The sequence below is a fragment of the Melospiza melodia genome, chromosome Z (assembly GCF_035770615.1).
Source record: "Melospiza melodia melodia isolate bMelMel2 chromosome Z, bMelMel2.pri, whole genome shotgun sequence".
In the NCBI taxonomy this organism is placed as follows: Eukaryota; Metazoa; Chordata; class Aves; order Passeriformes; family Passerellidae; genus Melospiza; species Melospiza melodia.
The window spans coordinates 76,963-90,931 of NC_086226.1; the positions used below are offsets into that span (position 1 = coordinate 76,963).

Genomic DNA, 13,969 nt, shown 5'->3' on the forward strand with positions numbered 1-13,969 from the left:
CCTCTAACGAAATAAAAAGCAAAGACACCCCTTTATTTAAAACACATTTAAAATTTTAAAAATAATTTTGTTTGTCATAATTCTATTCACATCTATATTTGTAATTTTCATTTGTTATATTTATAGATATTATATATATTGGAGAGAATACCTTTTTATTTAATAATAGGTATATTCTTTTGACACAATAGATTTCTTTTACTGATATTTATATATATTAAATATTTATTGATATCGACATATAGATGATATATTTGGATTTCTAGTTTTATATTTTTTATGAAATCTCCAGCCTATACCCCAATAAAAGCCAAACAATCCCCAATTTATTTAAACTATATTTAAACATAAATCCTGTCACGGCTGCATTGCACAGCAGTGCCCCAAACTAATCTGACACTTGTTCATCTCCTGGACCTGAATCTGAACCCGCTCACCTTGATCGCACCTGGCAGAACCATTTTCGTACCTTTTTCTGGCATGTCTTGGGTTTTTTCTTGAATTTTTTGTGGCCTTTATTGCCTCTCTTTCTTGCCTTGTTCCTTGATTTTTTTTTCCTGGCACTTCTTGGGTGTTTTTCTTCGTTTCTTCTTGCCCATCTTGGTGTTTTTTCTGGTTTTTCCTTGCCCCCCTTGTTTTTTTTTTTTTTTTTCAGGTTTTTTTTTTTTTTCCCCTGTTTTTTTTTTCTGTGGTATTTCTGGGATTTTTCTTGCCCATCTTGGATTTTTCAGGGAGGGGGGGTGTTTCTCGCCCATCCCGAGGTATTTTCTGTGGCTTTGTTTTTTGTTGGTTTCTTTTTTCTGTTCTTTTTATTTTTTTTTTCCCCTAGGTTTCTCCTTACCCTCCTGGTTTTTGGGTTTTTTTGTCTGTCTTCCTTCTTTCCTCCCTTCCTTCCTGTCCTTCCTTCTTTCTTCCTTTCATTTCCTTTCCTTATTTTCTTTTTTTCTTTTTCTTACTTTCTTTCTTTCCCTGCATTTCTAATCTTGGTTTTCCTTTCTAGCTTTAGAATAAAAAAGCAGCAGTAGTAACTTTCAGGCTACCTGGGAGTAAAAAAACTCCAAAACGAAAATGATTTAAAGAAAACGATTTATTCCCTGGGAGCCTGAAATTTTCTACAGCTGCACTTGACAGAGAGCTTTTATCCCTTCTTATCGATAGTTGATATTTTATACTTTATACAGCGCCCCCTGCCGTGTGCACCGGCGCACTGCAGGCACAGCGATCCCTGCCGCGTGCACCGGCGCACTGCAGGCACAGCGCCCCCTGTCGTCTGCACAGGCGCACTGCATGCAGAGCGCTGCGGCGTCGTTAGGTTCTGTTGAATGAAACTCGGCTGAATTGGGCTTGCTTCGGCTCTTGGTCTAAACTCGTTTCAGTTCGGCTCTTCGGCTGAACTGCGCACGGTTCGGCTAAACTCGGTCGTATTCGGCACATTGTCTAAATGCGGCTCAAGTCGGCTACAGTCGGCTATCGGTTGCAGTCGGCTATGATCGGCTCTTGGTGTAAACTGGGCTGTTTTCGGCCGCACTGGGCTCTTGGGTTGCAGTCGGCTGTTTGCGGCCACACTGGGCTCTTCGGTGAAACTCGGCTCTTTGCGGCCACACTCGGCTCTTCGGGGAAACTCGGCTGTTTCCGGCCACACTCGGCTCTTCGGGGAAACTCGGCTGTTTCCGGCCACACTCGGCTCTTCGGCTCTTCGGAACTATTCGGCCCGGCTCGGCTCCCTCAGGGCGGGAAAGCCGACGTGAGAGGACCCCGGCACAGCGAGGCGTTTACCCAGATGCCTCTCACAAACCCGCCAAAATACGCCCGCCCGCGGCGCCGCTGAGCCCACAGCATGTCTCGGGTACACATGAAACGCCACAGAAAAATCCGTCGGGGCCGCCATGACGTCGGTATTCCGTGCAGGCAGTGCAGTTAAACACCCACCCGGTCCTCCACTTTCCCGCCCTTTTCGCCGCCATCTTGAGAAGGTCAACCAAAACTCCGCGACATCGCCCACGCGCCACTCCCAAGCTGGCGGCCTCTCGCTGCACGCCTGCAGTACCGCGCTCTGCCCACAAGGCGGCAGCACTGCCGCCCGCCCCAGCCGGGGGCGCAGCGCGCCTCGGGGCTGCGGCAGCGAAGGCGGCAAAAAAGAACAGGGGCGACCCCCGCCGACACCTGCTCTGAAATAAATGCCCCAAAACAACCGGGAAGAGGGAAAAAAAACTTCTGCCTCTAATCTAATAGGATAAAAGACAAAACAAAACAAAAAACAAAACACAACACAAAAAAAAAAAAAATTAAAAAAATAATTAAATATTTTTTAAAATATTTTTTCATATTAATATTCACATTTCTATTTACAATGTATATTGATGTACACTGTCCATTTATACATTTCTTTTTATAAATACATTTCTATTCCATATTGCATATATCCCTAAAACTTTAATTTATTTGTATATTTTTGTAATTATTTTTACATAGTAAGTATGTATTTCTGTTACTATTTTTACTTCTGTAACACTTGGATTATTTAAAATAAAACCCTTGCCTCCATCCACATTAAAGCCAAAAAGAACCCCTTTCTTCAAAACTGTACTTAAATATTTTTTTAAATTCTATTTTTCAGGTTCATATTCACATTTACATTTAAAATGTATACTTATGTATACTGTTATTTGTATTTTTCATTACATCTCTTCCTATTATTTGTATTTATTTAGATTTTGTGGTTATATAATATATTTATATCTTGATTGTATATCTCAATATTTAGAAATATATAACAATAATAACTACATTCATATGATTTAAAATAAAAACCCTGCCTCTAACACAAGAATAAAAAAGCCCAACCTTTGTTTTAAACAATATTTAAATAGATTTTATCCTCGTGTTCAATTTTTATATTCATATTTGTATTTATAATGTATATTAATGTATATTGCTTACTTATGCATTTATCTTTACCAATGTCAATTTATAAATAAATTTATATTCTATATTACATCCGATGCGAGTAGGTATTTATATTTTTCATATATTTTTATTCATGTTTTTTATATTGATTAAATATTTCTGCGTCAAGATTTTTACTTCTGGAACACTTATAATATTCAAAATAAAAACCCTGCCTCTACTTAAATAAAAGCCAAAACATTCCCTTTCTCTTAAACTATATTTACATATTTTTATATTTATATTCCCATTTATAATTTATATTGCCATATAATGTTATTTATATTCTATACTACAACTCTTCATATTACTTACATATATTTATATTTAAATTTATAGGCATAGTTTAGCAATTTCTCTTTATATATTTATTATATCTTTCTATCTTAAGATCCACATTTCTATATTACTTATATTATTTAAAATAAAACTCCTGCCTCTAACCAAATAAAAACCAAGGACACCCCTTTATTTGAACCAGATTTAAAATTTAGGAAGTAAATTTATTTTTCAAAATTATAATGATATTTATATGGATAGTTTTATTTATTCTATTCATAGCTATTATATATATTAGAGAGAATACCTTCTAATATAATCATAGATATATATTTTCTGTATTATATATATATTTTTTACTTATATTTATTTAAATTAAATATGTATAGATATTTGTATTTCTATATATATTTGTATATCTGAATTTATATTGTATTTCTATCATTTATTTAAAAACCCCAGCCTATAACCTAAAAAAACCCCCAATTTACTTTAACTCCATTTAAATATTTTTATATCTACAATCTATATTTATATATCTTTGTGTATATATATATATATAAAACAGACTATCATTTACCTATACGATAATATGTTCCAATTATATACCATATATTATAGTTCTATGTATGTATCTGTTATCTATATTTATGTTTACCACTCTAATTTTATATTTATTTTTAAATTTATATTTATTTCTATTTTCATCTCTACATTAAACCATGTCAGTTCATTAACCCGACGCACAGAGCCACAACAATACTGTACCTTTGTCAGCGCCGGCACGCAGCACACGCCCATCCCACCGCAGCACCTCAAAACAAAACCTATTTCTATTACTAACGGAACAAACATCCCACAACACTGAACCCTAATAAAAACTCAAATAAACCTAACTGTAAACAAATTTTAAATCCCACTATAAAGTAGCCCAAAACCTCCGCACATGCTCATCATAAACTTCCTCCTAAACCAGTATCTCAAAAACCCCAAAAAACTCAAATACACCTTGAAAATGACACAACTGCTAATAAAAACAAACACCCAATAAAAATTAAATCAAACCAACTCACTAGACTCAAAACTGTACAACTGACCCTAAACATTACTAAAAAAAGTCCCCAAAGCTCTACCTTTTTTCCTAATGCACAAATAATAACCTATAATCTATAAAAGTTCTTTGAAAAAATTAAAAAAAAAACCTTGAAAATAAAAAACCTAAACCATTAAAATACTAAAAAATATCACTACCTAAATTAAAAAACGTATTGCCTATAAAAACCCACCATATAAATGCCCCTGTCCCAAAAAATAAAAATAAAAAAAACTATCCAACCAGAAAGAAATCAGAACTTAGGAACACCAAAACCATAGCCTTCAAGAAGTCACACTACATCCCTCATCATACACCAACTACAAACAAGAAAAAACAATACAATGAATTCTTAAAAACCACCTTAAGACCACTACATTGAAAAACATTCCAAAAATTAAAAACTGCATTTAACAAAAGCCATCTAATAAATTCACACCCAAAACTCCAGCAGCCCAGCTGGCCCTACCAAAGCTCTAGGTTCATACATACAGTAAACAAAACCAAAATCCCAGTAATACCCATCAGAAATCTAGGAAAGAATCCTATTGAAATTAATCCTGCTTCAAATACAAACCAACCCATCCAGAAAGTCAGCTTCCCTCAAAAAACAATTTACACAGAGTTAATAATACCAAGAAATGAAACAACACACCATATACCACCAATGAATATCATAGTGAAGGAAAAAAAAAACCACTACATTTTTTCCTTTTTCTTTTTAAACTAACTTCTTTTATTAGCTAGAACAAAAGATTTTGCCAGGACTGTAACAACAACAACAACTTCTTTTGCTTCTTCTCCTTCTGAAATGTCCCTTCTCACTCCCAAATTCCTTTCAACGCCTGAGTTTACATCCAAGCAAAAAAGCAAAATTCGTGCACTCGTCCGTCCGATGCTCCTGTCAGATTCTCTCTTTCCCTCCACATCTTCTTACACTTTCAGTCTTCACGCTGTCCCGCCGTGATGAGTCTGACAGAAGAATTGGCACATGTTAACAGAGCATTTCCCTCCCTCCCTCCCTCCCTCTGCTTTCCTCAGCGCATTTCAATCCATCCCAGGCCTGCAGTGATGCACGCTCACCCCAAAGCTCACAGCAAGCATGCAGCAGCTCAGGCTCACTCGGCTCCAGGGCCCAGAGCCTGCAGGCCCTGCAGCTGCCACACGGATGGACCTGGTTCCCTCCCCGGGTGCCCAGAGGGAAACCTGAGGGCAGGCGTCCACCCCGAGGGGGCACCCGCAGCCCCGGGCAGGCATGGAGTCGCCGGCTGCTCTCTGGGGACGAGACCCTCCCTGCAGGCCACACTGCCTCGGCCTCTCCCTCCCTGGGGGACAGGCACCTCCAGGGTCTGTGACCAGCCCCCTTCCGTCAGCATCCAGGGGCTCTGTCAGAGCCACAGGGCTCAATTCGTGGGGAGTACCGATGGCACACAAATGGCAGCCCGAGGAAATCGTGTTCTGGCCTCTAAGTGCTTGGGACAGGGTCTGATTTTTTGTTTTGTACTTGTATGAAGATTAGTACAACGGGGCTCTGACGGATGACGTGGCAACACAGAATTAAAAACTCCTCGATAGGATTACATTGACTTCTAGGAAAAGACAAAAGCTTAGGGCCCTTCTGAAATCTACTTTTAATCCAAAGCACGGAGATTGTCAGCATGCTGCACCTTCCAGCTTTTCAAAGCAGCTTCCCGCTGAAGACCAGGAAACATTGATTTCTACAGAAACAATGGGCAACCCCCAGGCTAATCTCAGCACTACTGTTTAATAGGGGACCTGCCAGCGCGCCAGTCCAGCTGCAAGTGTGCTTTACTTCAGTCTAACATCCCCACAAAATTCTTCTCACAACTTCCAACCCTGAAATCTTATTTTCCCCTAAAGCTTCTCTTCATTAGCAATTTCCAAGTAACATGGTATTTTTACAACATTCAAAAATGTCATGCTGGACTGTGCTAGAGAGTAATCTGCAAATATAAGCTTAGCAAAGTTTGAATTGACTTGTCCAGAGAAAAAAACTACAAGTGAACACCTACACCTGCCTACAAAGAGCTAACAAGCCCCTGGCAGCTGCCAGCATCAAAGCACAGCGGATGTCTCTAATACAGGGTAAGGATAACAATATCACCTTCTGTTCTCTCCAGCTTCTTTTCCCTGCAGTCCTATTTTGCTTCTTATGATTTTTTTAGTCCCCGTATCTTCTTGGACAGCACTGAGCCCGACGACAAGGACACGAGAGTCTTTCCCTGCCGTAGGGAGAGAACCAGGAAAACAGCTAAAATAAGAACAGGGCAGTTTGAAATTCATACTTGCAACGAGAAGCAGCGCCTAACCAACAGAACAAAAGTAAACAAAGCACGACACCTCCCTGGGGACAGAAGACTCACAAACTCTCCAGGATTTACAATTCTAGCCACCAACCCCTTCAGGACAGCAGCCAAGTGTCCCCTGGGGTGGTGCTGCACCAAAGAACCATCTGAGAGGTTCCAAAGAGTGAAATGCACAATATTTTGCAAAGACAAAAAATCTTGCAAAATAACAAAAATACAATAGATGTAAACTACAGGGCAAGAGTACAAGTGTTACCTTTGGGAGCCGGAACCATCCAGGTGAGCACCTGATAACTGGATCCTCACCAGAGTTTGAACCCCTCAGGACACAGAAGGGTTTTCCCCAGGAATTTCACAGACTGAGTTTTGACAGAAGCACGCTCGCCGGATCCTCAGAAACGTCACCCATTCTCCAGGCGTCTGGAGAGAACTGCAAATGGCTCTCACGTAGTTGGAGCTGCTTCTGTAAGGTCTCAGGGTGAATTTCACCAGATGCAACCAAATTGGGCAACTCCCAGTGGGACAGAAGGAACCCAAAGCTTGGGTAAGCAGAGCTGCAGCAAATACTGAGGAAACAAACATAACAGCGTAAAAAATAATAAACCATCCTTTTTTTTCTCTTGCTTTTGTTTTTTTTTTTCTTATTCAGATCAGCATAGCAATTAAAGAGAAGGTGAAAAACTCACCATTACTGAACATTTCATCACCTGTAAGCTGAGCATCCTTAGCATAGGGGACTCCAAAGTTAAAATTCACCGATCCCTGGGAAATGAAACCAAATATCGTATGGTAAACAATCAAACAGCAGACATAAAAATTTGTTTCCTCTAAGGACTTTCAGGTACGTATGTATCTTTGCATTACACATTAGAACATACACTTTATACCATCACCTAATACATAATAATTTACCTTTAAATTTTGATAGTATAGCATGCATTTTTAACTTAAACTGGTGATCTATCATTATTCAGTTGGTGCCTAAAGTTATTTCTGCTGTCACGTTCAAAAAAACATGAATTTTTTTTACTGGAATGAGCAATTGATTTCAAAGTCATCACAAGCCCACCAAAACACAAAGCTGGCTTCACTGGACGGGTCTGTGAGCTAGAAGTAGTTAGGCTTGTACTTCCCTCTTGTTCTTCCAGAACCAATAAATGCTGTCAACAAAACCAGGATCTTTAGCCCACTGCTGTGAAAGATTCTACAAGGATGATGGTTTGATTTGTGTTTAGAAGTTTTGATTTGAAATGGCCAGTCCAATGGATAAAGACAGTTTAAGTAGTATTACATTACTATTGTTATTATTTCTATTATGATTTTTACTAGTACTACTACTATTGTTATCACCTGCTACTGGAAGAAACAAACCAGTAGTACCTATACTTAATTACTTTTATTTCCAGAAAATAATAAAGAAAAAGAACCAAACCTAAAAAAGTCACTTCCTACCTTTTATATCAAGGGATGAAAAATTTCTCTTGGGCTCTTCTCCAATTTATCAAGACTCATAGCACTGAAAGGCAAACAAAACAGTGCTTTATAGAAGGCCAAGTGCACGTTTCAAGGCTGAACCACCAACTGATTGCAGTGACAGCACTTACAACTTGAATCGTTCCCAGAGCCTCTGTTCAATGGAATGTTCTGTGGAACTGCCGTTTCTTTCCCAAAACACTAACTTCCAACACTTCCTAATCGTATTTTGTATTTTAAAACAAAAGAAGTTAGTGAGACTCTGTGAGGAGGTCAGCTTTAAATTTATTTCCTTCCAAAGCACAGAGCTCTGTTCCATCACCCTTCCCTTTGGCTCTACACTGAATCATGGTGAGCATTTGAGGAGTGCTCAATAATCAATTCTATTTCTCTCTTTTTCTAGTTCTCTCTATTCCTAAATCATTCAAGACAAGTCAAATGAAAAATGACAAGTTCAGCATCAAAGTCACACTTTTTCTCTTTGTCTGGTCAAGAACAGGCTCTAAATCCACTTATTGCTGCCTTCAAGCTTTAAGACTTGCAAAACCATTTTTACATGTTTTACAGGTTTATCATAAAACCCACAGAACGCAAGCTCTGAATTACAGGAAAAGGTACACAGGCAAATATCTAAAGGGATCACTTATTTGTAAATACATACCTTGATAGAGAGCGCACTGAGAACCTTTCCGTGGGACTCTAAGGGAGACGTATTTTCTCAGTACCCTGTAAACAAGAAAAGCGACGATCTATTACAGGACATCCCCACTTTTTCCACATATTCAAATAGGATTTTTAATAAAAACAGTTCAGTTACAAAAGAAGGAAGAAAACCAAGCTAATTTTACTCAGCTGTATTTACCGAAGATTTAGAGAAAAATGGCGGGCCGGGTCGCCCGTTGCGTCACATGCCGCGCCAGCAGCAGGGCCTGCCGGGAGTTGGAGTCTCGGGCTGGCAGCCACTCATGTGCCGCGATAGCCGTTGCGTCACACGCCGCGCCGGCAGCACGGCCTGCCGGGAGTTGGAGTCTCGGGCTGACAGCCATCGCTCCGTCCCCCGGGAGCCACCGGCAGCTGCAGTCCCTCCAGGGCATCAAACGGGTCCTTCGCCCCCGGGCGGGGAAGGACCTGAGGCAGCACCGCTCCTCCCCAACGCCATCTCTTTTTCCCTCCAACTCTTTTTACTTTTTTCACTCTGTTTTTCACCACTTCCCTTCCCTTTTCCTTTTCCCTTTCCTTCCCTTTCCTTTCCCTTCCCCTTTGTTATATTTCTAATCTTGGTTTACCTTTCCACCTTTAGAATAAAAAAGCAGCAGTAGAAACTTTCAGGCTACCCGAGAGTAAAAAAAAAAAAACTCCAAAACGAAAATGATTTAAAGAAAACTATTTATTCCCTGGGAGCCTGAAATTTTCTACTGCTGCACGTGACATAGAGCTTTTATTCCTTCTTATAGATAGTTGATATTTTATATATATTTATCGTTTATATTGATGTATTATATTAATAACTATATATAATATGCACCTTATTCAAAAATATACGGGAAATATTTTTTAAATTATTTACCATATCTACTGCTACAACTTATTTTTCCTTATATTTCTAATTTTCATATAAATCTTTAACGTGTTTATGATATATTTCTATACTCATATTTCTACCTTTATATTATTTGTATTTGTAATTTTTACACGAAAACCCCTGCTTTGGCAAAGAAAAAACAAAACCATCCATTATTTTAAACTACCTAAATGTTTTTTTATAGTTGTATTTATCATAATATACAACAAATGATAGATATAGATAGATAGATAGATCACATCCGTATTTATATCTATTTTACATCCATTTCCTATAATATTTTTCATAAAATATATGCAGTATCACTTGTATTATATATTGTATCAATTTATGTTATTTTATATTTACAATTTATTATTAATTTTTTATATATCTGCATATAGTTGCAATACATTTATATATTTGTATTTTTGTTTGGGTTTTATTTACATTTATATTCTCTATTCATATATCTAAAAACATACACAATACTCTATTAAAATTAGAATAACTTATTGTAACATATAATGACTCATGTTACATGTTAAATTTTAAAAATTGACCGAATATATAAAAATAAAATTGGCTCATTCCCATTGCTACACATCTATTTCTTTTGTTTCAATATAGTTAGAGTCATAATTGTATATTTAAAATCCAATTCCTAAATGAAATGACAGAACAAACAGCATCAAATTCCCACCAATATCTTCCAAAAACATCAAGATACCTCCAACAGCCAAACAAGTGTCAGCGAAAAAACAAAGAACACTCTTTTCAATAACAATTCTCATCACGACAGAAAAATGGAACCAAAATAAAAGAAAATCCTCTAGAAACACACACAGCAAATTACAAAAAGTACTAAAAAAAAGTCAAACCAATCTACTAAACTCAAGACAGTGCCACTGACCCTGAACGTTACTAAAAAAGAAAAAACCGACGCAATTCTACCTCTACACTAACTCAAAGAATAAACAATCCTCTGTAAAAATAACTTTAAACCTGAACTAATTAACAAAATGGAAAAACATCTCAACCACTAAAAACTAAGAAATTAACTACCCAAATAAATAAATACTTTAAAAACCCACCATATAAATACCCACCTTCCCAAAATAAACCCTGATAAACAATACTCAAATACATTAAAAGACAGCAACAACAACCACCAAAAAAAAGAAAATAAAGAAACCAACAACAAGAATAATACCAAAAACCAAATAAACTGAAATCTGCAACAAAAAACTTATTCCCAACTGAATAAACCCATAGTGCCTCAAGCTATCAAAATAAAAATACCACCTAGAAAGAAACACAAAGACTAAAGACAAACGTAACCATAAACAATGTCCCCCAAATTACCCGTAACCATAAAACATACACTACAATCAAACAAACCAAACAAATAAAAGCCCTGGAAGACGATAAACACACATGCAATTATCGAGATTAAAAACCCGCTGCTGTGAACGACAGGACGCTTCCCCAAGCCCCCCAAAACAAACACTACACACTCACGCTAATAAAAGCCACCGCAACAGAATTAAAATGCGAACCGCTGCTTCGCGCTACGACCCGTAAAAAACATTGCGCGCCCTTCTAAACATAATACCCCGGCAAAAAAATATATATCCGACTACAAAACCCAATCCGAAACGAACCTTTATCATCCCTACCGGCACCGAGAACCGTGCCGCTCAGGAAGAACACCGTATCCCTTAGCGGACACCCGCTGCAAACCGAACCCAGCGATGCCATCAACGCCTCCAAAGCGCCTCCGAGCCACGGCACCGCCGAACGTGGAGCGGCCGAACCCCGCGCTCGCTGCCGGCCCCGGACGGAGCGCGGCTCCCGGCAGGAAAGCGGCTCCTGCGGCGGCCGCTCCGGCGCGCGGGGCCGGCGCCGTCCCGGGGAGCCCCGCCCGCTGCCCCTGCCCGGCGGGGCCGGCACCGGGCCCGGGGCTACCGGCGGCGCCCGAGCCCCGCGCCCGGAGCGGACGGAGCGGCCGGCACCGCCCGGGCCGGCGCAGCAGCGCCCGCGCCGCCTCTGCCGCCCTCGGCCGGCCCGGCCCGGCTCCGCTCGGCTCCGCACGGCTCGCACCGGCGCGGCTCCGCCACTGCCGCCCTCGGCCGGCCCGGCCGCGCCGAATCCCCCGTGCGCCCCGGCAGCTGCCCGGGCCGTGCCAGCAGCGCTCCCGAGCGGGAACGTTCCGGGCCGGGCCGCGGGCACGGGCAGCGCCCTCCAATGCAGCGGCACAGCCCCATTGCAGCCCTGCAAACGCTGCCGGAGCTGCGGCTTCCCGCAAGCCAACCCCGAAACCGCAGACGGGGCGCACCTCACTTCAACAAGGGCAAAGAAATGTGTTCTCCCCTCCAATTTCACCCCCTAGGAGAGCAGAAAAGAAGGGGCGCTCCCCAAATGAAAGCCTTTGACTGATGGGAAAGGGCGATTTCGACCTCCATTCAAACCCTTGAAAAGGAGGGACACCAGGGCTGCCCCCTCCATTTAAACCCGAGGGTGGTGAAAATGGGGTGGCTGCCTTCAAATCAAACCCAGAATACCACAAGAATACTTTTCCCATTCCCCTTAGAATAGAACGCAGGGATTCCCTGTCACCCCCGGGATACCCCTAACAGCCTGGAAAAGGCAGCTTTTCCTGCAATCAACACCCTTCAAACCACAAGTCAAGAGGGATCCCCTCAGGTCAAACGCAGACAATAAAAGAAGAGGAGCTGCTTCCTTCTCCTTAATTCCTTTTGTCTTCATAAGCTCCATTTTTGTTCCTGGGGACCCGGGGAGGGACTGGCAAGATGAAATTGCAAAGGGGAAGGAGAAAATTCCCCGCTCCGAACCCACACGGGCTCACCTGTTCGGCCGCTGCTCCCCGGCACAAAGATTCGTCCCTCGGCGCCTCCTTTAAGCGATGCTCCACGTACCCAAGCGCGGATCCAGGCGTTGCCCCCGACCCTGTGGGAAGCTCTCGCAGTCCTTCCATGAGACAGCGCCGGGAGCGCCCCATAAACCCCTCCACTCAGCAGCTCCATGCAAAAGGGAGCTGAGGCAAAGCCTCCCCCTAAAACAGCCTCGCCCCGGCAGGAGCCGGCCCCTCATCATCCTCACACTCACACCTGGGCTGCTCCGAGCCCTCATCATCCTCACACACCTGGGCTGCTCCGAGCCCCCATCATCATTACAGCTCACACCTGGGCTGCTCCGAGCCCCCATCATATATTTTTCACAATTATATTCGCATTTATATTTAGAATTTATATTACTGTATAATAAAAATTGTATTATATATTGCATCTCTTCATGTTACTTACATAGATTTCTATTCATAGTTTGGCATTATATCTTTGTATCTCTATATATTTATTATATATTTCTGTATGTCGATTTACATTTCTATAGTACTTATATTATTTAAAATTAAAACCCCTGCCTCTAACGAAATAAAAAGCAAAGACACCCCTTTATTTAAAACACATTTAAAATTTTAAAAATAATTTTGTTTGTCATAATTCTATTCACATCTATATTTGTAATTTTCATTTGTTATATTTATAGATATTATGTATATTGGAGAGAATACCTTTTTATATAATAATAGGTATATTCTTTTGACACAATAGATTTCTTTTACTGATATTTATATATATTAAATATTTATTGATATCGACATATAGATGATATATTTGGATTTCTAGTTTTATATTTTTTATGAAATCTCCAGCCTATACCCCAATAAAAGCCAAACAATCCCCAATTTATTTAAACTATATTTAAACATAAATCCTGTCACAGCTGCATTGCACAGCAGTGCCCCAAACTAATCTGACACTTGTTCATCTCCTGGACCTGAATCTGACCCCGCTCACCTTGATCGCACCTGGCAGAACCATTTTCGTACCTTTTTCTGGCATGTCTTGGGTTTTTTCTTGAATTTTTTGTGGCCTTTATTGCCTCTCTTTCTTGCCTTGTTTCTTGATTTTTTTTTTCTGGCACTTCTTGGGTTTTTTTCTTCGTTTCTTCCTGCCGATCTTGGTGTTTTTTCTGGTTTTTCCTTGCCCCCCTTGGTTTTTTTTTTTTAAGTTTTATTTTTTTTTTCCCCTGTTTTTTTTTTTTTTTTTGTGGTATTTCTGGGATGTTTCTTGCCCAGCTTGGATTTTTCAGGGAGGGGGGGTGTTTCTCGCCCATCCCGAGGTTTTTTTCTGTGGCTTTGTTTTTTGTTGGTTTCTTTTTTCTTTTCTTTTTATTTTTTTTTCCCTAGGTTTCTCCTTGCCCTCC

General features: G+C 40.3%; 1 long non-coding RNA gene across 3 annotated transcripts; it reads right to left on the reverse strand.

Annotated features, from left to right (window-relative positions):
- Window positions 1–5,043: 5,043 nt before the first annotated feature.
- On the reverse strand, window positions 5,044–11,515 carry LOC134432024 (uncharacterized). Of its 3 annotated transcripts, none has more exons than XR_010031189.1 (6): window positions 11,344–11,515; window positions 8,780–8,844; window positions 8,098–8,161; window positions 7,332–7,407; window positions 6,444–7,211; window positions 5,044–5,290 (listed from the first exon to the last, which is right to left on the reverse strand). It is a non-coding gene; the product is annotated as an uncharacterized LOC134432024 (long non-coding RNA). The 3 variants fall into 3 exon arrangements; XR_010031190.1 differs by lacking the exon at window positions 11,344–11,515 and having other exon boundaries at window positions 6,444–6,561; window positions 6,902–7,211; window positions 8,780–8,977; XR_010031188.1 differs by lacking the exon at window positions 11,344–11,515 and having other exon boundaries at window positions 8,780–8,977.
- Window positions 11,516–13,969: the final 2,454 nt, after the last annotated feature.